The 27,933-nt window shown below is 38.3% G+C and overlaps 1 pseudogene; it reads left to right on the forward strand.

Moving 5' to 3' along the window:
• Nucleotides 1-1,652: 1,652 nt before the first annotated feature.
• Nucleotides 1,653-27,933, forward strand: LOC141414718 (prostaglandin G/H synthase 2 pseudogene; annotated as a pseudogene).

Below are 27,933 nucleotides of genomic sequence, written 5' to 3' on the forward strand. Positions count from 1 at the left end.
GTATATTCTGGTTATCAGTCCTTTATCTGATGTATAGCTGGCAAATATTTTCTCCCACTCTCTGGGTGATCTCTTATGCATTTTTAAATCACCAGTTCTGATATGCCATGTAAAAAATACAATTTACAAGTCTTATACTGTGGGATTTCATATGTAGCTCATATACATAAGACATTTATGGCCTAAAATAAAATTTCCAACATCTTATTTCAAACTGTCTATAGTAAGAATTGACTTCCTTTGTCCTCAAGCAGAGAACCCTTGGTAAGTTCCAAAAGTATAAACTCATGTAACTAAATGGGAACTTTTGAGGTACAACCAGTCAGTGATTCAAAATACTGCATGAGGGGACACCTCTAATGTCTGTTTCTTTCTCACATCTAATGACACTGTGCCTTCTTTGCATGTGAAAATAATTCTACTAATGTACCACATTTAGTATAGCATCTTTTTGCTTTCCAATAGTGAGATCAGAATTATAAATTGCAGGTGAAACAAAGCTTGAAGGAGTTTGAAGTTGATATAATCCACTTACCTCATAAACATTTAGAAGCTTAAAGACTTGCTCAAGGACATACTGCCCATCAATAAGTGATTCATCAGTAGTACTCCTCAGATTCTTTGACTCCCAGACGGCATCATTTCTACTTTGCCTCAGATTTGGTTTGATCCACGCTCTTTCTCACTGTCTTTCCTGGATTGATGACTCACATTTGTGAGATGGATGACCAGGGCTATTGTCATTTTTCTAAAGAGATGTCCATCTACCCTCTTCAGCTCAACAGAACCCATGCAAACGTTCCTTTTGATGTCTCCTTTATTTCTGTCAAGTTTGGAAAAAAAGAGAAAAAAAATACCAGTAACAGGCATTGGATTAATCTTCTTGGGAACAAATAGTGGTTGAACATTCACCCTGATGTGGTATACTTTATCATTAGCTTTTTTCTCCTTCTAGCATATATGTCCCACTCAATCTGTATATTTTTTCTGGAGAATAATTCTTAGTTAAAATTATTCTCAGTTTTCTTGATTACAAAGATATCACCCATATGTGACACTTATTTTATTTCCAAGTAATTGCTTATGGGGGAAGGCAAACTTAACATACAGGTTGAACTTCATATGCTAGTCTGCTCATGAGAGAAAAATAATCAAACTGCTTTACAAGAGATATTTTACTTATTCAATATCAAGTAAATATTCCTGCAGCAGTATTTCGTCTTTATAAATAATTTAAATAAGAAAAGTGATTTAAAAATAAATAATTTAAAAGTGAAAAAGTCTTGCAATGATACTCTATTTCATTCAGATTCAAAATCTGAAAGATTTTACATTTTTATGTGTTTGTAATTCACTATCTTCTTAATTGTATGCCCCATTCTAGTCACTCCCCTTCTCTCCCTATTTCTCTAATATGCCAGCAACCTTCTTGTTAGTGTGTTTGTGCCCAGAATTGGTTGTCTTTGCTCAGAAGACTCTCTCCCAGTTAACAAACCACTGACCTGCCAAATGGGATTTCTTATTCTCATATCTCCATGTTACATTCTCCATGAGGCTACCATAGCTCAAGCTCCACCCTACTCTGCACTACTTCTACATCATTTTGTTTTATTATAATAACTGCTTATTGGCTATTTTTCTCTACAAAAGTCATGAACAACTTGCTGCCTAAGAGCTTTTCCTGGTGTGCCAAATCAGTGGTGGGAATAAGAGGTAGGTAACCATTTGTCAGTTCCTATCATTCCACTCACCCACTTCTCTCTTTACCATTTAAAGTTTGTAGACCTGAAGATATATAAATGTATGAGAATCATTTGGAATTGATTACCACATGAACATCTTCAAACTCTAATTTATTTTGATATATAAGTTTTCTTAGGACATTACTTTTTGTCCTGAATTTTAACAAGATTTATGTTTTTGTATGTGGTCCATTTCTGTTCCTAGTGCATAATCTGTCAGCCCTAATTTATTTTACTTATTCTTTATTTTAAAGATAGATTATTTTATAAATTCCTTTTGAATTATAGGGCAATCATTAAACAGAGCTATTGAGGCATTTACCCATCACTACAGAAGGGACAGATTTGGGATTAATGGGACAGTTTCTAATTAGATCTACCTCATCTTCATTCCCAGTAAAACAATTTCATGGTTGTGTATGCATATCAGTGTAGTCATTAGGTTGTGTTTTAAAAACTCCCCAGTTATGAGTAATCAGAAAAGCATTTCTGTTTATGGTAATGTCAGACTGAATAATTTGAACCAACCATCTTTCTGATTGTAATTTTAAAAATATAGATCAGAAAAAATATTACTCTCCAAGCACTGAACAACTAACAAAGTAATGATAAATAACTGGACTGAGATGTAAGAGAAGAAGGAATTTAGAGAGATGAGCTGAGAATTTGAATTGTTTGCTACTTCACATGAGAAACTGAACTGGTCTTTGACAGAGTTTCAAGGGTTTTAGGGATAAATATTGAACTGCACAGCAAGCTAAAGGTGAAATATCTGGGTGAACTTTCCTGACTTAAATTTAGGAACCCAAATATTGAGCCAGAAGTAAATTAGTCTTGAAATACATTGCATCCAATGTCAAGTCATTGAAGTAGACCAGAAAAATTGGAGCAAGGTGATTCTGGAAAGCTAAGAAAGTAAATGAAACCTCTCTGGATGATAATAACATTAATATCATCACCTTGGCTTCAAATCATTCTATCAGTTTGCAAGTGCTATCTCTGGCATGCTAGGATACCTAGGAACACGTGGAAAGAAGGGAAAAATTTTTTTAAAAAGATAAATGATAGACAACAGACAAAGACTCACAGATATGTCACACAGTGGAAATATTAAGCTCATGTTGAGAAAAAAATACTATTCTCTTTAAGGTGCTACCAAAGTGTTAGAAAGTACATAACATGAAATTCTTATTTTAAAGAAAAAAAATGAGTAGAAATTCTAACTCTAAAAAGTATAATTACCAAAAATAAAAACTCATTAGATAGGTTGAAAACAAGATTAGGTACGAATGGAAAGAGAATTCATGAATCAGAAGAAAGGCAAGAAAAGCATCCAAATGAAACTGAAGAGGCCAAAGCACGGTAAGTACAAATTAGAAGATATGTTACCCAGATTTAGCAGATATTTATTAAGAATCCCAAAAGAAATGAAAGAAGACAAAAACAGAAGAAATATTTGAAGAAAGAATAACTTTAAAAAAATAAGGGCAAGATAGCAGATTAGAAGCATCCTCCATTTTGACTCTGTGAATGAGAAGAGTTGGATAGAAAAAGTATGACTATACTCTGAAGAAAGAAAGAGAGGAAGAGCATTGAGAATCATGAAGGAGTTGGCAAGACAGAAGACGAACATGGAAAAACAGAAAGGTCAAAGTGAAAAGCAAAACAGTCTCAAACTCCATCTCCCAGGAATAAAGAGAGAGAAAAGAGAAGATGAATACACAGCAATAAAGCAAGCCAGATGGTCCTAGTGACGGACTGGTAATTTCCTACAAACCTTAATCCAATGTAGGATTTGGTGACAGCAGGAGTGCTTCAGTATGGAAGGCTAGCTAGCACTGGCAAAAAAAAGATATTTCGTCACTCCCTTATCTCACATAGCTATAGCAAGTCACTGTATTATGAGAAGGCCTATGGGGTACTCTTGGGTCTTAAAATCAGGAAACAATCCAGGCTCAGTGGGAGATGGGTATAAAAGGAGGTTGTGGAGAAGGATAAGGTCTCACATGGTCTTACTGAGAAAATTAAATAGCAGGGAGCTTGGACAGTGAAGGGCATGGTGAGCAGAGGCCCTTCCTTCCTGGAAGGGGCCAGGTCTTTTCACCTGAGCTTCACAGTGGATACAAAGTAGTGAGCTCATGGCTGACATAGTGCTTGGCCCCTAGGACTTGCCTCCTGGTTATGGCATTGGCTGTCAAGCAGAACCGAAAGCCCTGGACCCAAGCCCCATGGAATCACAAAGTTTCAACAGCCTTTTTCCCCACACATAAGGAAGTGAACTGAACTGCTGGAGGAGTGTGGAAGCACTGAGACCAACTCCAGGAACTGTACCCTTACATGTGTTTATTGCCAGGCAGGACTGAAAGCCCCAAGTTCAGGCCCATTATTTCCACAGCTTCCTTCTTCCATGTGGAGTAGAATTGCTGGGCAAGGTTTAAAACTATTGAGATCCACCTTTAGGAACCGTAGCCAGTGTATTTGCTGTCAGGTACGACTGAAAACTCTAAACTCAGACCCTCTAAAGTACAGGATTTCTACAATCTCTTCCCCTTTACAGGGAGAGGAACTGCCAGGTGGTGTGTGTAAGCATGGAGACACACTTCTAAGAACTGAATTCCACAGTGTGTTTGATGCTAGAGAGGACTGAAAGCTCCAAACCCATACCATGTGATTTTCATAGACTTCCCCCCACAAGGATGGGAACTGCTGAGTGTCATCCCAAAGCTCTGAGACCCACCACCAGGAAATAAGTCTCAGTGATGGTTTGCTGCCAGGTGCAATGGAGAACCTTGAGCCCAGGTAGGTCCTCTGAACCACATGATTTCCACTGCCTTCTCCCACCACACGGTGGTTGTTGGAACAAGAGTATGGTCATCTTAAAACCAGGCAACCATCTCAAGGCTCACCCACTGGCTCATCCTACTCTGCTTCTGCTATTTCTGATGTCACCTTACATTGCTTTCTGCTTCCTTGAAGTAATTTTTCATTTCTCATAAATGATGCTGCCAACTGAAGGTTTCCATTAAGCGATGTAGCCAACTGTCCTGAACTAAGTCAACCTCCACTGTAACAAACCTGCCTGAACAATCGAACACTTGCCCCAAAGATGACATCCTGAAAACAACCTGTACAGCCCTATAAAATCCCACACCTGTAAGAGGCGGCACTCTGGTCTCTCTCGATATCTCTGGCTAGAGTTTATCCCGAAATAAACCTGCCTCTGCTGCTGAGCAGAGCCTCCCATTTCTGTCTTCTTCCCCTGACTTTTTTCTCAACAGTGGTGAGCAGTGGTAGGGTCTGCAAGCACTGAACCAGCAGGCAGAGTGCATCAGTCCCTCAATTCTCTCCCTGCTAGTGCAAAACACCATGCTCTGCTTGTTCCACCTGTCACCCTCTGATCCATTTGGCAGACACGTATAGGCCTGGCTGCTTTCTGTTACTAGGGAAACAAACTGGGGGTTTTGTGGAATAAATAGGTACCACCCGGCATAGCCCACAGGCTAAGTTCCCTGTGGCCCACAACATCTCCTAGCGCACAAAGAAGGAAAGCTTCTATAATGAATACAAACCAGAAATGGACAACTGGCCCATCTATAAGAGACTGGAGCTAGTTTTCAGGCCTAAAAATCAGTCCTATTGTCCCTGGGCATGAGGGCAAATGCTTGGCTACTGAAGTGTACTCCAACTCCACTGGAGAGAAAAAGCACCTCAACCTGGCTGCTACTGTCCTTCCTGAACACTGAGAATGTTTCCTCTGAAAAAATACTGATGATTTAAAGTTCCAACTAACAACTTGAACTCAGATGTGCAAATCCCAACTCAGACCAAGAAATATGAAAACAAAATGACTTGTCAAAAACTCAACAACTCTGTAGTAACAACCACAGATAGTGAACCAATGGTAGTGAAATGGATGAAATCTCAAAGAATTTAAAACAATGATTATAGGAATGATCAATGAAATTAAAGAGGACATGAATAAACACCTGAGTTAATATCAAGAGAACACAAAGAAAGAGCTGGATGAAATAAAAGAGACAATGAAGGACATGAAAGAGAAATTTATCAAATATGTATAATTATAGAGAACAAAACAAAGTGAAATTCTAGAAATGAAAAGTGCAATAAGACAAACAAAAAAAACCTCAGAAGATTGGAGAAGGAGAAGAGATGAGAGTCAAAGGCATAGAAAACATTTTTAATAAAGTAATAGAAAACTTCTCAAACCTTAAGAAAAAGATGTTGATCCAGTTACAGAAGCATCTTAAGACTCCAATCATAAAAGGACATATACAACACATATTGCAATAAGAACACTAGGTACACAAAATTGGAAAGACTATTGAGAGCTGTGCGAGAGAAGCAACAAGTCAGGTATAAAGGTGAATCCATCAGAATATTAGATTTCTCAACTAAAACTTTAAAAGCAAGGAGGGCATGGAATAATATTTTTCTAGTCCTGAAAGGAAACAATGGCCAACCCAGGTTACTGTATCCAGCAAAGCTATCCTTCACAATTGAAGGAAAAATATAAGCCTTGCATAATAAACAAAAAGTAAAGAAATTCATGACTGCTAAGCCAGTGCTGCAGAAAATACTTAAAAGTATCCTACAGAAAGGGAAGAGAAGTGAATGATGAAGAAGGAGGAGGAGGAAGGTGAGGAGGAAGAAGAAGGGGAAGAGGGGGTAGAAGAAGGGGAAGAGGGGTAGAAGAAGGAGAAGGAGGGAGGAAGATAAACACCAAATGAGGAATAGAGAAAAATCCAACAGTACAAAAGTAACAAAATGAAAGGAGTTACTACATCCATTTCAGTAATAAATCTGAATGTAAATGGTCTTGATTCTCTAACTAAAGACATAGACTGGAAGATTAGATTAAAAAGCAAGACCCAAACATTTGTCTCCTACAAAAGACACACCAACTGGAAAAGACAAACATAGACTCAAAGTAAAATGATGGGATAAAACCGCAAAGCAAGTGACTATACTCATAACTGACAGAACACACTTCAACCAAAATTATTCAGAAAAGACAAAGGAGGTCACTTCATATTGATAAATATATCAATATATATCTAATCCAGAAGATATAATGATTGCAAGCATATATTCACCAAACATCAGCATACTCAATTTCAATTTCTTAGAACAAACACTACTGGACATAAAAGCCCAGCTGGAACCCAAAACGGTAATAGTGAGAGATCTCAAAACTACATTTTCATCAAAAGATAAATCATCCAGATCAAAAAAATTTTTTAAATATAATTAAATAACACTATCAGTCAAATGGACTTAACAGACACCTACAGAATATTCTACCCAATAGCAGAAGAATAGAAATTCTCAGCATCCCACAGAAATTTTCCAAAATGCAACATATTTTAAAGCAAGTCTCAATAATACAAGAATATTGAAAAAATATCCTACATTTTATCTGACCACAATGAAATTAAACTAGAAATCAACAGCAACAGAAACTACAGAAAATATTCAAACACATGGATACCGAGATTTTTACTTATTTTTCTTTTTTATATTATTGTTGTACTTGGGGTACATTGTGACATTTACAGAAGCTCTAACAATATGCCATAGTTGAATTCACACCCTCCATCATTCTCTTTTATAACCCCCCATTCCTGGAATAGTTTCAACAGGTCTGTAGTGGAAATATTATGTACTTGTGCATAGAAATAGAAAAATGAAAAATTTACTTATGAATGAACAGTAGATCATTGAAGAAAACCTAACATACTAGAACCTTTGAGATACTGCTAAGGCAGCATTTAGAGGAAAGTATGTACTATGTTAAAAATCAGGGAGATCTCAAGTAAATTACCTAACAATGAACCTAAGGCTTGATGAACACAGACACAAAAGTTCTCAAAAAATACCTGCAACACATTAAAAAGAGAGGGTGATGGGGAGATGATTATGATCAAAGTACTTCATATAGGAGTATGAAAATAGAATAATTAAACTTATTAAAGATTGGTTAATAAGAGAGTAGGGGAGACAATAAAATGCAATAATGGGATGAATTTGATCAAGGTATATTATATGGATACATGGAAATATAACAATAAAATTTCATTTTACGATTAATATATGCTAATAAAAAGAATGCTTTCCCAAAATTTGTGGGTGATGTCAAGTAACAGAGTCACAAACCCCATAAATTTCAAATAAAACTATGAAGACCAATTAAGATGAATAATACTTGAAAGAAATACATTATATTAAGTTCAATTGAAGATTATTTTATTAGAATTAATTGTCTTTTAGTATAATCTATAGAAACTAAACTGATAAAATCTTAGTAGATGTTTTACATAATAAATTTGAAAAGATTTGTAATTAACATCAGTTCAGAAGTACGTCTGAAAATGCCTACATGTCATCTGTTGTATAAGGGGATTATACTTTCTTCTTCTAAGATGTATTTTCTTTGTGAATACATTTGTTTCAACAATGGAAAAAAGTAACTTCAACTATATGCAAATGTCAAAGATTAAAATTAATATTGCCCAGTTTTTATATTTAGTGTAGTTATATGAAACTTCCACTGCCCTATCAGATTGTAAACTTCATATAAATATGTTCACAGAGTTTTAATATGATATTATATCAAGGAAAACAAATTTTCAACCTCTGGACTTTTTGCCCTTTCTTATTTTTACTCTTTTTTTTCCTTTGGTGGACATATGGACAGGTTGAATAATGTAAAAGAGCTTAGAGAAAACCTTCATACTTCTGCATGCCTACTGTCTAAATTTTTAATTAAGAGTGACAGTGGTTGGCATCTACAGATACTGCCATATGTTGGGTGAGAGTATGTAAATGACAAGATTCCCCAAATTCCAATTTACTGCTTCTGACTTTGAGGTTCTCTGTGATAAAATGCCCATCTAATGCTGATATAAAGTTTCCAATTACAGAGTGCAATGGTCCTCCTTGAGCTATAGACACTTGAAGGTAACCTCGCACATATCCCTCCAGAGGCTTAACCATGAGTCAAGTGATAAAAGGAAATAAAGGAAATTTTGGCTGATTTTCATGAAATAACCTGCTGCCTCATATTGTGCTTCAGAATGATCTTCATAGAGCCTTGGGGAATGAAACTGAGGGAATCTTCACAGCAGGGCTGGAAGGCCATGAGACAGTCTAATTATCAGTTTAATGCCTGATATTTTCATATAACTTCTTATGGAAATTATAATGGATAAAACTAAAGTGAGAAAAAATTAGAATAATTTCTACATTTTCCAAGTAAAATACACTAAACAGTTTTCTTTCCTCCTTCTTTCCCACCCTCTGTTCCTTTCTTCCATCCTTCCATCCCTCCATCCATTCTTCCCTTCCTCCCTCTTATCTTTATTAAAAATTACCTGTTTGAATAAACTGTAAAATCCCATAGACATTTTATATAAAAGTATATTTTATTCTATCTCTTAGAAGACTTAGGATTTGGTGTGTGTAAATTCCTTATACTCCTTCTAAACATTTCATCTTAAGTTTAAAGGTCTAAGGAGCTATGCGAAATTCCCCTAAATTGTCCCAATGTTATACAAAGTGATTTTCCTTATAAGCTCAATAATATTTTTTTTAAAAAGCACCATCAGAAATATCAAAATATAAGTGTTCTTTTAAGAATACATCCTGTATGATTCCAGGAGAAGAGTCTTTGTCTTTGTATTAGCCTGTTAGTTTTCTGTTGCTAGCAGAATAGAGGTTTATTTAGGTTCATGGTTCTAATCCAGTGTCAAGTGACTGCATCTTCTGATGGGCTTCTTGCTAGCAGAGTTCCAAATTGTTGCTATACCTTTGGTGAGAGACAAATGTGTTTCTGTGTTGTCTGGTCCCTCTCTTCTTAGAAAATTACCAGCATCCAATCTGCAACTTAATGGCTGCCTAATCCTACTTACCTTCCAAAGACCACATCGCTAAATATCACAGTAGGGTTAAGTTTCCATTATCTTAATCCTCCCAATGGGAACTAAAATTGAGCATGAGTTTTCAGGAAGGAAAAACTACATTTAAACCATTATAGTTATTATGGATCAAAATCTTTCAGGTGTTCCAAGTCTCTAGAACTATCACTTGAGTTCCACCTAAATGGATTTTCAGCTTGTTCTCAAATTGTGGCCTACTCAATTTTGAACCCAGGTAGTACATGTCTGTCCTGGTCCATGTGTATGTGAAGGCCTTTAAGCCAGATTATTTCTGCTGTAGTGTGACTTCTTTGGAAAGAAGGCTTTCTTCCTGGGAAAGAAGCTTATAGTAGAAACAAGAATAGTATACTCAGTGGTGATCGCAAGTAGGATGAAATTTCATAGCCAGAAAATTAAAAAGGGAGACATAAAATGTTGAAGTTGATTGCAAAAATTTTGGGAAACTACTGAAGCATCCCAACCAGGGAGAAGAGACTAAATTGGAGATCTGGAACATCCAAATGATAAAATAATAAGCATGATTAAAACAACTCAATCTGAATCTGATTTGTCATTACATCCTCTTTAAGGACACAAGTATTATCAGAATAATTCCTGGCACCCTCCCAAAAAATCCAAAAAGGGTCTCAGAAGTTGGTACCCCAAGGCTCATTGAGTTAGGCAGCTCTCCACACACTGTAACCTATAGGTACTTCTGAGTTTCACCTATGATGGTAAAGGCAAGACACAGTAAGGAGCACATTGATCAAAGTTTATTTAGTTATTTATTTAAAGAGTATTTCCTTGATTTCAATGGTGAGGAAAAACAGAGTGAGAAAGCATGCTGACACCTGATTTAAAATTAGGGCAAGATATTTGGATGAGGTATCCGTCCTGCTCATCCATTTTTGGGTATCTATTGGGAGACGCAATGCCATTAGATCCTTTATCTGAGTGAGGCTCTTTTCCTTGATATGAGCTTACTCACTGTATTCCCTCTTAACTTATTGGCAGGATTTGAACTTGGTTTACTAGATATGCATTGGCTATCAGAGACCATAACATATAGAAAATATGCTTTTCTCCTGAAAGAGGATAAGGATGTGTGAGTATACAATGTCATCCAGTAAAAATAATGATGCTATTTGTGTGTGTGTGTTTGCACAAGACTTTGAAAAACTAACTCATAAATTCTCAGATTTTTTCAAAATGATTTTTCTGTAACACTGTCTTTCCCCACCTTATGAGAGGTAGTAACTGGGTGGGCAGAAGACGATAGGTTGGGAATTTGGTGTGGGAAAAGTTGAGGAAGTTTCTTACCACATTTATGCATTTATTGCATTTGATCTCATTAATTCATATAAAAAATTTTATTTCATCATTAAAAAGTTAAAGAAGAAGAAAAAAACAGCAAAAAATAGGTCATTACAGAATAGTGAAAAAATGTACAGAGTTAAAAGGTTTAAAGTTACATGTATAAAAATGTGGCAGAGGAAATTAAAATGTCACCAATAAGGGTTTAAAAAGATTCAATGAAGGAAAAAAGGCTTAGATCTCATTAGATTTAAAAGTAATTAAGTGGTGAAGGAGGGACAAGGTGAAGGATTAGAGACACATCTCACTCATATTTTTGAATTCCCACAAATCTGAAATAGAACTTCATGTGTGTGGGTAAAAGGAAAGATGAGTGGCTTAGAATTACAGGGGAGGATTACCAGTAGGGCAGACAGTTAAGACACCAGGAGAAACCTAGAAGCATCCAACTTTAGAGCAGGGAAAACTTTTCTCTGTATGACCCCAGCACAGCCCTGTGCCATAAACACTCTGCTTTGCATAATCCACAAAGAATACAGTGTGCAAACTTCATGGCACACCCACTGATCCAAGTAGTACTACTGCTCCTTCTCTTCCCTCTCCAAGTGTGTCAAGAGAGCTAGTCACAAGGCTCAGCGACAATTTCTAACCAGAGTATCAGCCCATAAGACTTGGGTAGCACCTGTAAATCTCTATTCGGAGGAGCCAGAGCTGTCTTGTGCCATAAACCACAGGATAATCCCATGAACTAAGCAAACTTAATGGGGCATGCCCAAGTTCACTCCACACTATGAGACATTACCCAGGGTTCTCGGGTGGAAAGTGCTAGCTGCACAGAAATTGCTCTACAATCTGCTGTTTTGTGTTGGAGCTGCCCTGCCCTCTGCAACTGTTGCTGCAAACTGGAGCTCCCCAGTTCCCACAGCTATTGCTGAGCCACCAGATCCATCTTGCCCAGCATAGTTGCTGCTGCAACTATGCCACTGCCATAGTCTCACAGTCTTTGCCAATCACTGACTTCCAGGCTGCACCTGGAGGGGAATGATGGATTACTTCATGCACAGAAGGGAACTGGGAGTGAACACATGGGAAAGCCACAGACTGAACTCTGACAGCCAGAGATTGGAGGAAGGTATCTGCTGCCATGATGGAGCATAGCTGCTATTCACTCTTCTCAGCAAAGAATAGATACTACTTCTATTTTTTAAGTTTACATTCTACTTTTTTCTCTTTCTCTATTACCTTTCTCTGTAATAATTATACAGTGCTCACAAATATATTATTTACCATACTTTCATTCCATATACTTCTTCCCCTTTCCCCATATTCCTTCTCTCTTCTTTTTACTACTCAATTTTAATACCTATAACTTTAATAATTTAAAATTCATAGTTTATTCTATAAGAACACTATTCCTTTCTTCAATATATGGGAATGTAGTTGATCTAATTTGCTTATTATATTTTAATATATGGTTTGGTTTTGTATTACTAGTTTCCTTATTTATATATGTCTTCTCTCCTCTGAGTAGTAGTGAAAGAGATTTCCAACCTCACAGATGTGCAAATCACAAAGTAGAAGACAGGTAATATGAAAAGACAATGCAATATGACTTCTCCAAAAGTTCATAACACATCAATAACCAAATCCAAAGACACTGAAAGGGCTGAAATGCCACACAATTAATTCAAAACTTTATTTTTTAAAAATGACCAATGTTCTCCCAGAGGATTTAAACAAATGAAGGATATAAAGAAACAATCTAAGATCTGGGCAAGAAAGTCAACAACATGGAAAAAAATTCATTAAGGATATTGAGATTCTGGGGGAAAAAAAAGGAATGCTCAAAATGAAAAGTTCAATAAATCAAACAAAAAACATGAGTGGATAGCATTACCAGTGTCATACAAACAGTAGAAGAAAGAAGATTGGAGATTGAAGACAAAATCAAAGAAACATTTCACTCAGACAGCAATAAAGAAAAATAAACAATCATGGCCACAAATTTCAAGAACTCTTGGACATGAACAAGAGACAAGCCTAAGAATTCATAGGGTACAAGAGGAAGCTGATATAAAGATACAAAGAACCTATTCAATGAAATCATAGCAGAAGTTTTCACAAATATTTGGAAAGACATGGACATCCAAGTACAGGGGGCATTTAGGACACCGAATTGACATGACCAGAAAATAACTTCTCCATGCTGCATTACAATTCAAATACCAAGACTGAAGCACAAAGAATGAATTTTGAAAACTGTAGGCCCCAAAGTGACCACACGGGGAGGAGTGATCTGGCCAAGAGATTCTTTATTGCCGGGTGGGAGAGGGAGAGAGCCGAGAGAGAGAGAGAGGGGGGGGGGCGGGGCAGGGGCTTAAATACCCTCAGTGAGACTTGGCATGATCTCATTGGTTAGGATCTTATGGTTCATGCTGATTGGAGGTTGGGGCAGAAGGAGAATTCAAGCTAGACTTGAGGCAAGACTGTGACCCTGGGAAACAGAAGCTTAAGGGTGTGGTAAGAACTGAAACCCATCTGCGCCATTATTGCCAACATTCCTCCCTTTTTTGTTTGTTAAGGAAGGGGGGTATTGTGTTTGCTCTGGCTTCTTTGAGCTGGGAAGGGGTGGCATAGGGGAAGGGAGGGTTAGTTGGCAAACAATGTTGGGGTGGTGAGCCTCATGATGGTGTACACCCAGGCTCCGAAAATGAAGATTTCCTCTTTCCTGAAGTTGATGAATGTCCCTTGTAGCCATAGGTCGTAAAGAGTCTCGAGCCAATCCTCCAACCTCCGCATGGTGGGTATCAGCCAACTGTCCTCGCATTTTGGAGAGGTTGGTATCCCTGGAGGTACAACTGGTTAAATTTTTGATTAGCAATAGCAGACATGTAGTGTGATACAAAGGAGGAAGCTTAAGAATAGGAGAGCAAGAAACATAGGCATCAGGATGGGCATTGGCTAGGAGAACCACTGTGAAATGTTGTTCCCTAGACAATTTCAAGAGTCCTCCAATTCCCTTCTCCATTTTTCTAATTGTTTCTTGAGAGGTGCAGTCTTTGGGAGAACTCATTGAGCTTGACAGCAGTGGGTGTCATGAGAATGACCAGATGAGGGCTGGTCCATAGAAGTCCCAATGGATAGGGTAGAAGGTCCTTTTTGGAGAACAAGATGCCCTGGTTTAACAGAAATTGTTATAGGGTGGGGAAGGATATGGTTTGCATGCTTTCTGAGACGTTCCCTGAGAAGGCAGGTAGTCAGCCAGAGGACCAGAGTCTGTTGGAGGCAAGTTTTCTAAGAGAAATGGGTAGTCATACATTATCTAAGACCCAAATAGGAATATTACAAGGAGCATAAAAAGGTGTCTGCACAGGGGCTGCATACCTAGGGATCTAAATTCTGCAAAATCCTGTAACTGTCAGGAAAGCCGTAACCTGTCTTATGGTATGGGGGTTGGGAAACGGAAGATTGGGTTGATGCATTTATGATTCAGGGAGTGAGTCTGTCCCTTTAAGGCCACACCTAGGTAGGTGACCTGTGGGAGGAAGGAGCTGTCAGGATTTAAATATAACACTCTTGGACAAAAGAGAGCTTTAGCTCATTGTTTTATATAAATTGACACTTTTAACCTTTTAAATGTTTGCACCATATTTAGATAAAGTATAACATAACACTGTTACAAGGTGGCCATTTAAGACACATAAGCAAATATGTAAATGAACTCTGATTTAGTAGTACTTAAAGCTTGACAAGATCAGCAGAAAACACAAATACTTTCTTTGATAAAATCTTTCTCTGTAATGGTTTTTGTAGATGTTACTCAGAGCAGAACAATATTAAGATAACCTTGTTATTTCATAGACATAGAGGATTTGATTTTAGTTTGACATGACCCTAAAAATCTTTCAGGCAACTCTTAGATTATATTCAACTTTAACTTTATCACACGCCAATATTCAACTTTACTTTATCACACACAGAAGCTTCTATTATACACTTTTCAAACTTACTCAGACCTTCATACAACATACTAAACCCTTTGATGGTTTGTCCTTATCCTTCCTATTTGAAACAATCTTTAGGACAAACCCTTCTTTACAAAATCCCTTCTCATCCAAAAAACCATTTCTTTTTCCTTTAACTTCTCAAAAAATACATTTATTACCTATCTATATCATTTCCAGTTGTTTAATTTGTAACTTGTATTTAAAAATTAACTTTTAGAAGAATTTTAAATTTATTATAGGGGCTGGAGCAACTAATTAGTAGCCCTTATTGTTTTAAGGAATAGGCATAAGGCTTCATTGTCCCTCAGGCTTGAGGGGATATTGTTTTAGGTGTGGAAACTGTGAGGGATTTTTGAGTTTTATTTGAATAGGGAGGGCCATCCTGGCTCACCCTACACTCATCTCATCAGTCCACACTGTGTAGTCTCTTTGTTCCTGAAGGAGGGGGCAGCAGAGATAGCTGCCTGGAGGGAGGAGAATTTGAGCTTTTAATTGAGATACTAAATCCTATCCCAGCAGGGACACTGGAGTTTTAGGTACTATGAGGAAAGAGTGACAGAAGAGGAGGTCTCCACGAGAGCAGGCCAGAGGCCAGGTAAACTAGCACTCTAAGGACTGGCTAGATTTGTCCCAAGGGATAACTTTTGTCATTGGACCGGGGACAAGGAGAAAAAGGTAAAATAGAGAAACAGGCTCCACTGTCTAGGAGGAAAATGACTTTTTGTTTTTCTGCCATTATGGCTCCTCAACATTGATGCCAAGAAGTGGAGTGTGGACAGGAGGCTGGGACCCATCAATACATAAGAGATGGCACCTCACCTTCCATCTGGTGATGGGGGCACTTAGACCTCCAGTGGTTACCCTTGCAGAGGGCAGGGTCCCGGTTGGGGGTGGGGCTGTCTCCCAAGCTGTCCCCCCTTAAGCATTCTCTGCAGAAAGTGCCCCTCCTGTCCACCATGGTAGCAAGTTCAGGATACAGGCCCCAGTCGGGTGGGGCCCTCTCTGAGAGCAGCAATGAGGCCATGGTGTCTCTTATCTTTTTCTCTCTTGTTAGTAAGGTCCTGGACATACAGACATGGCCATAAATACAGACATGGCTAGCTGTGTTACTTGGTTCAATGACTTTTCCCTTCAGCCACAGTCTGAGTTTTTTACGAATATCTGGGGCTGACTGTTAGAAATTTATCTCTGAGGAGAACCTCTCTCACCTGGGACTCTGAGTTCACCGTGGTATGCTTTCTGATAGCGTCCTTAAGATGCTGTAGAAAGGTAAGACTTTACATTGACACCTGACACTCTGGAGAGCAAGTCTCTGAACTGTTCTGGGCCTCAGTTTCCTCACTTGAAGAATGAGGGATCTGGTCTAGGTTAAACTACGTTTTTCTACTATGAGATGGCTGAAGTGACATTAATGCCACTTATCTTCTTTACCATTTTTTATTTTTTTTAATAATACTGGGGAATTGAACCCAGGGCTTTGCACATGCTGGGCAGACATTCTCCCATTGAGCTACTTCCTCAGCCCCAAATATTATTATTATTATTTTACATTGGCTGTACTGGGCTTGAACTCAGTACTTTATGCTTGTAAAGCAGCACTCTACTGCTTGAGCCTTATAATCATTTCCAACCTGAGTGGCCTGGGCCTGAACCCATTGCTTTTCTAATGAGATAAGAGTCTGGTCTAGTAGAAGCAAAATATCCTTTCATGTCAGTTGGAAGGTTTGGATCACAGAGATAAAGGCTTGATTATATTTGTCTGTGCATCAGTACAGCTGTTTAGATGTTTTTAAATTTCCCTTAGATCTGATAACTGGAAGGGGACATATGACTTGCCCTCTTCCTACCATTGCCTGTTGGAGAGGGAAGCACTCATTAAGAGGTTCTGAGTATTGGGGTGGCCTAGAAGGTAGAAATTTGTATAGGGGACCTCAGTTTACTTTTTTACTTTTATAGAAAAGGTCTAATTGGAGTATGGTATTGTAATTTAAGGATCCCTGTGAAGGCCACTTCTCTTGGTCACTCAGTACAAAGCTTCCAACATCTACCAGCCAGAAGACTGGAAGGTGCAGGTCCAATCTAGAAAGAACAAGATGTTAGGATCCTGTCTTTTAGCTAACAGCAGGCAGCCTCTTTAATAAAGTCTACCTTTTTAACAAAGAAATCATTTGTAAAGTTAGAGAAGGGCATTTAGAAGGCATTTCAGGCCAATAACAGTACTATACGGGATAACTAGTGTTAATATTTGGAGGGAAAAATTTATGTTGAGGCCAAAGGTATAGAACACTCTAAATGAGAAGTTTAGAGACCACAGTAATGTCTATTTTGTTATTTCTGGAACTATAACCTTGAGCTAACAATTGGATTACAAGGGCTGGGTCTGATGCCCTGAGGTGTGAGGTGGGGCTAGGAGCAGGACTTGTGCAAGGCACCACTCCCTCCAACCACACCTGGGAGAAATGACCCTGACTGCCTAGGCCTGATCCTGCGGCCCATCGCCCCTCCCCCCTTCCTGTGTACTCTGCGCGCGTTTATTCTAGGGGAAGTGATGGCAGGCTACAGCCATCACCACATGTGGTTGGCAGCCCAGGATGTACTGGGTCCTCTCTACAGATTTTCTTAGCTATGGCAGGCGTTTTTGCTGTGTCCAGAAGCCAGCATCCTGTGCACAGGTGTGCCTGTTTGCTTTCCTTCCTCCCCTTGTGGGGGCGGAGTTATAGCATGAGCATGGCAGCTGCAGTTTTTTGTAAGTGCTTTTGTAAGGCAGCTGACTTAAAGTTACTTTAGCCTGAGAGGCCTGGCAAACTAGTTGGAATAACTTAAGTCATAAGGTACCATGCCACAAGTTTTCATGGGAGGCAGGGTCCCAGTAAGCCCAAGGAGGAGAAGGCAGACAGAGACAAAGGACATGTGGTTGAGACCATAAAGGAGGCAGAAAGGTGTGCTGACACCTTAGGTAAGGGAGAGGAAGGCAGAGCCTGGAGGCATGACACATGCTTAAGGGATTAGCCAACACCTGTGTCTCCAGGTTGCTCCCATTGATTGGTACTGGCAGGCTTTCAGCAAAACGAAACCTCCACTCTCCGGTCACCAAATAAATCCAGGGCTTGGTCTCAGCCCACAAGAAGGGAGCATGAACTCTTCCAGAGCTGGAACTGCCTTGACGCCAGAATTGGCAAGGAGTAGCTTGCTTAACTCCCTGACGGGGAAAGTTTTTCAAGAAGATAGGAGGAGATAAGTATGGTAAGCAGTGCAAGAAGTCTGTTTATATGGGGAAGGAGGAGGTTTGGGAGAGGAATTGGCTGATTTAGAAACCAGTTTACAGGCTAATAGAGTCTGCACAGGGGAACAGAAAGTATGGAGGGAGGGTTTGAAGTACATGTTTTGGCTTGCAAGTGGTGCAGAGAGTTGGATTTACATGGAGGTATGAAAAGGCTTGGATATATGGAATCTCTCCCCATCGTCCCGATCGCTCACAGTAGTTATGTGTCCTGTAAAAGGTTGGGATCTAAAAACCCAAAAAGGGGCCAGTGACTTTGGTTGTCTAAAGGATAAGTGGGCCAGATTTGAGTGCAAAAGCAGATCAAATTTTTTGGTTTTGTATCGGGGGTCAAGCCCAAGGTGTCTAAATTATTGAGGAGGCATCTCAGTGGGGAGTCAGACAGCAAAGAGGAGGAGGCCCCCGTGTTGGAACCTGGTCCTGAAAAGGGATTGGGAGGATATTATGAATCGCGGGGCATCCCAACGCGGCTCAAATATCCTAGAACGGTACAAGGTGCACAAGAAGCAATTGTCACTGCATTCTAGTGGCTTGTAAGGCCAAAAGGCTGAGGGGGCTGTGGGTCACCCGGTGCCGGGCTTTTTAGGGAGTGGCCTCTGAGACTGAGAATGACAAAGATAGACCCAAGCGGAGGCTGATTTGGAAAGAGGCCTTTCCTCTACTGTTTGATCCCCAGAGATGATTGGAAAGAGGGGGACGCTGGAACCCTGGAGACAGTGAAGGGAGAGACTGTAAAGGGAGCCCAATAAGGGTATGTGGACTCACCAAAAGGATGTCCAGCGTTGGATGCAAGTGAGAGCGATCAGGAGGATGAGTCCTGGCCAGTCACATCCTCAGTGTGGTCGTGGGGTGAGTCGGAATCGGGGTCCCACCAGGATTAGTGGGGAGACCCAATCTGAGTCATGGCACCAAATGTAGGCCTCAAAGTGACCACACTGAGAGGAGTGATCTGGTCAAGAGATTCTTTATTGTTGGGTAGGAGAGGGGGAGAGCCGAGAGAGACAGAGAGAGAGTAGAGAGAGAGAGAGAGAGAGAGAGAGAGAGAGAGAGAGAGAGAGAGAGAAGGGCAGGGGCTTAAATACCCTTCAGTGAGACTTGGCATGATCTGATTGTTAGGATCTTATGGTTCATGCTGATTGTAGGTTGGGGCAGAAAGAGAACTCAAGCTAGACTTGAGGCAGGACCGTGACCCTGGGAAACAGAAGCTTAAGGGTGCAGTAAGAACTGAAACCTATTGGCGCCATTATTGCCAACAAAAACTGCAAGAGATGAATGTCAACTTACTTACAAATGAAACAAATCAGAATTACTTCAGACCTCTCAGCAGAAACCCTAAAAGCCAGAAAATCATGGAATGATATATTTCAATTTCTGAAAGAACAGAACAGTCAAGCAAGATTAAAATATTCAGCAAAGTTATCCTTCAAATTCAATAGATAAATAAAAACTTTCAAAATAACTATAAGCTTAAGCAGTTACTGTCCACCAAGCGTGTATTGCAGAAGATACATAAGGAAATATAGCACACAGAGGAAGAAGAAAGTCACAAACATGAGTACACAGGAGTGGAATAGATGAATGCATGGAAATTAGGAAGGCATCACATGTTCAATTCAGCAAAATCTTAGGATGAATAAGGGGCAAACTGCAAAAGAAAAGAACTGCTGAATCCACCAAGAAAAAGATAAACAGAATCACAAGAAATAGTAATCATCTACCAATAAAAACCCTACCTGCACATTGTCTTAATTTTTCTTTTTTTTGGACTTCACATTATTTATTTTGTTTTTTTCTTTTATCCTTTTATTTTATCATTTTTACATTTACTTACATGTGTATACATTGTTTGGGCCACCTCCCCCCACGCTTCCAGGCAGAACCTGTTCCACCCTCTTGTTCTCTGATTTTGTTGAAGAGAAAACCAGTGATAATAAGAAAGACATAGTATTTTTGCTAGTTTGAGATAAAGGTAACTATATATAGAGATTCCCAGCCTTCCTTCAATGCCCTTGGGTATTGCAACCCACATTGGTTCATCTCTACCAGACCTCTTCACTACTTCCTAGTCTGAAAGATGTAGATCAGGTGGTTGGGTTAAAAATCAAGATCCAAGTATTTGTTTGGCTTGAAAGAGACACACCTGGCTGGCAAAGACACAAGCAAACAGACAGAAAGTGCAAGGACAGACGATGAGACACCAAGCAAGTAGAGAATGAAAGCAAGCAGGACAAGCTATGTACATATCTAACAAAGTATACTCAAATCAAAATTAGCAGAAGAGAAAAAGAAGTATACTGCATATTAATAAAGGGAAAATCCACCAAGAAGATATAATTATTTTGAATTTATGTGCGCTAAACATTAGCACACCCATTTTCATAGAATGGACACTACTGAACATAAAGGGACAGATAGGTATGGATATAATAATAGTGACTGACTTAAATACTCTACTCTTATCAATAGACAGATCATCTAGGACAAAAATAACAAAGAAACTTCAGATTATTCCATAAAATAGAAAATGAATGAATACTACCAAACTCATTCTATGAAGACAGTATTAGCTTGATACCAAAACTAGACAAAGACAAAATTAAACAAAACAAAAACTAGAGACAAATTTCCTTGATGAACATAGAGAAAAAATTTTTCAATGAAATACTTATGAGCCATTTTTTTTGGTGGGACTAGGGTTTAAACTCAGGTTTTCATGCTTACAAAGCAGGCACTCTACTGTTTGAGTCACACCCCCAGTCCAATTTTCTCTAAGTTATTTTGAAGATGAAGTCTAGTGAGCTGTTTTCTCAGGTTGGCCTCAAACCATGATCTTCCCTATCTCAGTCTCCCAAATAGCTAGGATTATAGGCATGAGCCACCAGTACCCAGCACAAACTAACTTTAACAACACATCAAAAAGATCATATACCATGATTAAGTTAGTTTCATTCCAGGGATAAAAGAATGGTTCAGCATATGCAATCAATAAATGTACTGCAACACATGAACAGAATAAAGTACAAAAATCACATTATGATCTCTATAAGTATAGAAAAGGTCTTTGGCAAAATTCAGTATCTCTTCACAATAAAAGTACTGAAGAAATTAAAAACAGAAGGGGCACACCACAACATATAAAGGCTGTATGTAAGTCTATACCAACATTGCCCTAAACTGGGTAAAACTGAAAGCATTTTCTGTAAGATCAGGAACAAGACAAGGGTATTCACTTTCTCCATTTCTTCTAAATATTGTGTTTGATTCTTAGCCAGAGTTAAGAAGATAAGAGAAAGAAACAAAAGAGAAATAAACAAAAAAGGAAGAATTGAAATTATACTTATTTGCAGATAATATGATCTTATACTTTAAAAAGTCAAACACTTCACCAGAAGACTCTTATTCTTATAAATATTTTCAATGAATTATCAAAATACAAAATCAACATACAGATTTTAATCTGTAGCTTTTCTTTATACCAGTAATGAACCCACTGAGAAAGAAATCAGGCAAACAATTCCATTCATAATAGCCTAAAATAATACCAAGATAAAAACTTAAGCAAGAAATGATGGAAGCAATGCTAGGAATCTCTCTGTATAGCTATCCTTATCTCAAACTAGCAAAAAATGCTATGTCTTTCTTATTATTGCTTATGCCTTCTCTTCAACAAAATTGGAGAAGAGAGCAGAACAGGTTCTGCCTGGAAGTGAGGGGGGTTTGGGAGAGCAGGAGATGGGGGGGGAGAAATGACCCAAACAATGTATGCATATATGAATAAATGAATAAATAAACCAAAAAAAGAGAAAGAAATGAAAGACCTCCACAACTATACAGCATGGAAGAAAGATATTAAAAAAGACATTAGAATTATAGAATTAATATTGTGGAAATGGCTCCATATGATTTACAGATTCAATATAATCCCATTAAAATCCCAGTGACATTCCTCACAGACATAGAAAAAAATCTTAAAATTCACATGGAAGCAAAAAAAAAATCCAAATAGCCAAAGCAATCCTGAGCAAAAAGAGCAATGCTGGAGACATCACAGTATCTGACTTCAAGTTATAATACAGAGCCATAATAAGAAAAATAGCACGGTACTGACACACAAAAAAGACATAATAGAATAAAGAACCCAGAAATAAGTCCATGAAGCATCAAGAAAACAAATAACAACAAATGCTGGTGACTATGGGGTTGGGGGAACCCTAGTAAGAGTGTAAATTAGTGTACCACTATGGAAATCAGTATGGAGTTTCATCATAAAACCAAAACTACAGCTACCTTATGATCCCGGTGTACCACTCTTAGATATATACCCGAAGGAGTACAGGCCAATAAAAATAGAGATATCTGCTCTACCATGTTTCTAGCAGCATTTTTCACAGCAGCCAATTAGGCGACCATCCTAGCTCCAAATCAACAGAGAAAAGAAAATGCAGTGTACACACATACACACACACATGCATGCACATATACAATGAAATATTTTTCAGCCATAAAGAAGCTTGAAATTGTCATTTTCAGGAAAATGAATGGAACTGAAGATCATCATGGTTAGCAAAATAAGCCAGACTCGGAAAGGAAAATAGCATGTTGTCTCTCTTACTCAGAATCAAGATTTAAGAAAAAAAAGGACATGAACATAAAAGGAGGGCTATTGGGAGAAGAACCAACAGGTAGTAGGATGGGGAAAAGAGAAGGTGAAGTGTGACAACATGATCAAAGCAATTATATGTACATATGAAAAGGTTATAATGAAACCCATATCAAATGTTTGTAAGAAAATGTCAAAGGGAGGTAAAGGGATGGGGATAACAAAGAGTAACAAGGTGGTGAGTGTGATCAAAGTCCATCACATGTATGTACATAATTATCACAATGAAACCCCTCACTTTGGGTAATTATTATATGCCAATTGAAAATAAGTGTGAAAAATAAAAATAATTAAATGAGATATAACCATTCCCCTTAAGGGGAAGTGAAAAAATTTAAACTTGAATTCACCAGAAATAATAAAAAATGTAAAAGGGAAAAAAGATAAACTTTGCTTAAACCAGCAAAAAAAAATTTAAATAAATAGCTTATCTTTAATGAAGTATAAAAACCTTACTTTAAATACATAAATAACTTACATTTATAGAAAAAAGTAACAGGGGGCTAGTTTGGAACACTGAAAGAATGATCCAAAACAGACAAAATTAGTCATGAATTTATTAGTTTGGATATAATTTCTCCTGGTAAGCAGCTCCCCAGTGAAGCTAATCCCTCTGGTACACTAATTTCCAGCCACTAATTTCACCATGCCCCAATTGTAGGGAAGATTTTGGGCCTTTCCTTGAAAGCACAGAGGTTGCCCCCTTCATCCATTAGGAGACAGATGATCTAAGATTGAGAAGTAGAAGAAGTCATTAATCAACCCCAAAAGACTCCTGGAAGTCTTCTACTTCTTACCCACTGCCAAATTCTTCCCTAGAAAAAATTGAACCATCAAAGTAAATAAAACAAAGCATGAAGAAAAAAAGCCCAAGGTCCAAGTAGAAATCAATGCAATTATATTCAAGTAGGTAATTAATACTATTAACATGATGGATCTTTGATGAGACTCTACATAATTTCACTGCCTTTTCAAACTTCTTCCTGTGTTCCCCTTTCTATGTCCAATATAGCAGCAGCCAGACACAAGAACTTAATGTTATTTGTGCCTCATGACCACTGGGATTTGAGTCTTTGTTCACATTGTTTTCTCCTGTTTGAATACTCTCCCTATCCATTCCACATATAAATCCCTTCTATCATTTAAAACTAATTCAAATTTTATCTCTTCTATAAGGCTTCTCTGCTTGCTTTAGGTGAATGCAGTATGTAGTTTTTTCCATCTTGTGGGTGGTATTTAAAAATGGAGGGGATATACATATATACTGGAGATGTCATGACACTCCTTGTATAGCTACCTTAAACAAACAAAAGTGTCTTTTTTCAAAAACAGAGGACAGGAAGGTAAAACAGGTCCTGTCTGGGGGTTGGTGACAGTGGGAGGGGGAGGATAAAAGGAAAGGGTGGAGGAGGGTGAATCTGATGGAAATATTATGTACACATGTATGAAAATGGAAATATGAGACCTGTTGAAACTATTCTAAGAAGGGGTAGGAGGGATAAAGGAGAATGATGGAGGGGGTGAATTTATCTAAGATATATTGTAAGCACTTTTGTAAATGTCACAGTGTATACCCAGTACAACAGTTACATGATAAAATAATTAAAAAAAAAAAAAACTCATTGGCCTTGAGGTGTTCAGCACTGCTAATGTTACTTATAGAAAAGACTAATTTCTTGTATTAGACCATAAGCATTTTTAAGAAAGAGTCCATATATAATTCAAAAGCCCTTGAAACTTATATAAAACCAGCGCTGCCGCTTTTTTGTATGAAGAAGTATGATTAATGGATAAATTAATACTTTTTTCCTTCCTTTGTTGTTATTCAACAAATATTTTTGAGCACTTAGTTTATTATAGGTTGTCCTCTAAGCATCAATACTATAATAGAATTTTAATTTGATTAAGAGAAGACATTCAAGAAACTAAACAAAATAAGTAAAATATATAGTATGTTAGAACTTACTTATAGGTACCATGAAGAAAAGTGAAACAACAAAGGAGAAAACAGAGTGATGAATGGGGTTGTTCACTTTTTAGTGAGGTGGTCAAGGAAAATAAAGTTGGTTAGGTCATATCTGAGCAGAAACCTGAGACAAGGGACAAAACCATGTGGCTGTGTAGGCAAAGAACAATCCAGGCAAAACAACAGATGAAAAAGTCCTAATGCATAATGTCCAATGCATTTTTTTAGAGCCAGGGCATCTGGAACAGAATAATCAAGGGGAAGAATAACAGAGAATGAATTCAGTGAGGCAATTGGAGCTTCATTAGGGTCTTGTGGGCCATGAGAAGGACTTGAACTTTCATTTGAGTGAGATAGAAAACTATCGAAGGATTTTAAGCTCAGGAATGGAACAATGTGGCTTTTGTCTTAGCAGTTTGTATTCACATGATTGGATTCTTTATGGACAGGAGTGGAAGCTGCTTGCATTGCATGAGTAGCACTCCATTTGCAGAAAAGGCCTCTGGTTGTGCAACTACCATTGCTTCTTAAATAAAGCACAGTAAGAGCAGTATTTGCAGGAGTATCTGACTTTCAATTTCCTGTCACTAAGGTCACTGTTCCCAAAACAAAGCATAGAGAGTTGAGCACATGGGGCTGTACAATGTTGACCACTTTATTCTCCTTATTTTACCTTCGTGACTGAGTTCACTGATTTTCTTGAGTTTGCATTTAATGGAATTTGAGGTTTTTTTTAAAGGACTATGGCTGGGATTTTAGTGTCTTTCCTGATGTCAATGATTCACCAAGGATTTTCTAATTATATTACATTCCCTTGAAATTGCACATTCATTTAACACAGCAGAGGGACATACTCTAAACTTGTCTATCATACTGACAATGTCTAATTAGATAGAAATCTCAAAAAATCTGTTTTTGCTTGCTTATTAATAAAAGCATCATGTTTTACTTCCATCATCCTCTTATCAAATCTTTGTCTATTAGTCTACAAGGAAATACAAATTAAAATTTCATTACTGCATATTTTCTCTCTCTAAATGTCTTTGGGTACAAATGATTTTGTTGACTTCAAATTTCTGAAATTGCATGTAGGTGAATAGCAGTGGTAAAAATTATTAAAATGAAATGCAACCAATTTGTATTCAAATATCCTAGACCATATTGCCCTGAGGGGCCTTGGATTTAATTTTGGAGAAATAAAGCTAGTCCAAATTCACATTATACTTAGAAAGATTACCTTAGGTATTTTGTACCATATAATCTTATATAATGACCTTGAAACTATTAATTCCTATCACTTAGAATTAAAATAGTTCTAATTAATCTTATCTTAATTGAAATAAGCTTTTGTTAGGGTTGTATTGACTTTTAAAACAGAGAGAGCTTTTTCATATTAAAAATAATACTTTTTCTAATAATAGTTAAAGCCCTGATATTAATAAACAGACAAGAATCCAAATTATAATAATAGATGTAACATGGGGAAATACAAAAGAGAAGGCTGAAAGGTATTCTCTTTAATTATTTGCAACTAGCATCTCTTACTGTTCAGCGCTTCAACAAATCCTTGCTGTTCCATCCCATGTCAAAGCCAAGGGGAATGTGTGATCACAGGATTTGGCCAGTACAAGTGCGATTGTACCCAGACCGGATTCTATGGAGAAACGTGTTCCACACCTGAATTTCTGAGAAGAATAAAATTGCTCCTAAAGACCACTTCAAACGTACATTAAATACTTACTCACTTCAAGGGAGTCTGGAACATTGTCAATAACATTCCCTTCCTGCGAATTCAATAATGAAATATGTGTTGATGTCCAGATCACATTTGATTGACAGTCCACCAATTTATAATGTACACTATGGCTACATAAACTAGGATGCCTTCTCTAACCTCTCCTACTGTACCAGTTCCCTTCCTCCTGTATATGATGACTGCCTAACTCCCACGGGGGTTAAAGGGAAGAAGGAGCTTCCTGGTGTACCCCCCCACAGTCAAAAGACACTCAGGTAGAAATGATCTACCTGCCTTGCTTCCCCAAACACCTCCGGTTTGCTGTGGGGCAAGAGGTCTTTGGTCTGGTGCCTGGTCTCATGATGTATGCCACAATTTGGCTGCGGCAGCACAGCAGAGTATGGGATGTGCTCAAACAGGAGCACCCCAATGGGATGATGAGCGGTTATTCCAGACTACCAGGCTCACATTAATAGCACAGACGATCAAGATTGTGCTCCAAGACTATGTGCAGCACTTGAGCGACTCACTTCAATCTGGGGTTTGATCCCGAGTTGCTGTTCATTCAACAATTCCAGTACCAAAACTGGGTTCCTTCAGAGTTTAACACACTTTACCACTGGCATCCTCTGCTGCCCAACACCTTCTAGATAGATGAGCAGGAGTACAACTTTAAACAGTTTCTCTACCACAACTCCATCCTGATAGAACACGGACTTAACCAGTTTGTGGAATTGGTCACCAGGCAAAATGTTGGCAGGGTGGCTGGCGCGAGAAATGTTCCATTTGCTGTACAAACTGGCAAAGGCCTCCATTGGCCAGAGCAGACCGATGAAATACCAGTCTCTAAACGAGTACCGCAAACACTTCTCACTGAAGCCCTATGCATCATTTGAATAATTTACAGGAGACAAAGAAATGACCGCGGAGCTGGAGACCCTGAATGGTCATTGATGCTGTGTAGCTCTATCCTGCCCTTTTGATAGATAAGCCTTGTCCAGATGCTATCTTTTGGGAGACCATGGTAGAAGTGGGAGCACTGTTCTCCTTGAAAGCCCTTATGGGTTACTCCATATGCTCTCCTCAGTACTGGAAACCGAGTACTTTTGGAGGAGAAGTAGGTTTTAAAATCATCAACACTGCCTCAATTCAGTCTCTCATCTGCAATAACGTGAAAGGCTGTTCTTTTACTTCCTTCAGTGGTCAGAATCCCCAGCTCACCAAAACAGCCACCAACCCACTCCAGACTGGAGGACACCAACCCTACAGTACTACCAAAAGAATATTCGTCATAA

Source organism: Castor canadensis, chromosome 12 (assembly GCF_047511655.1).
Source record: "Castor canadensis chromosome 12, mCasCan1.hap1v2, whole genome shotgun sequence".
Classification (NCBI taxonomy): domain Eukaryota; kingdom Metazoa; phylum Chordata; class Mammalia; order Rodentia; family Castoridae; genus Castor; species Castor canadensis.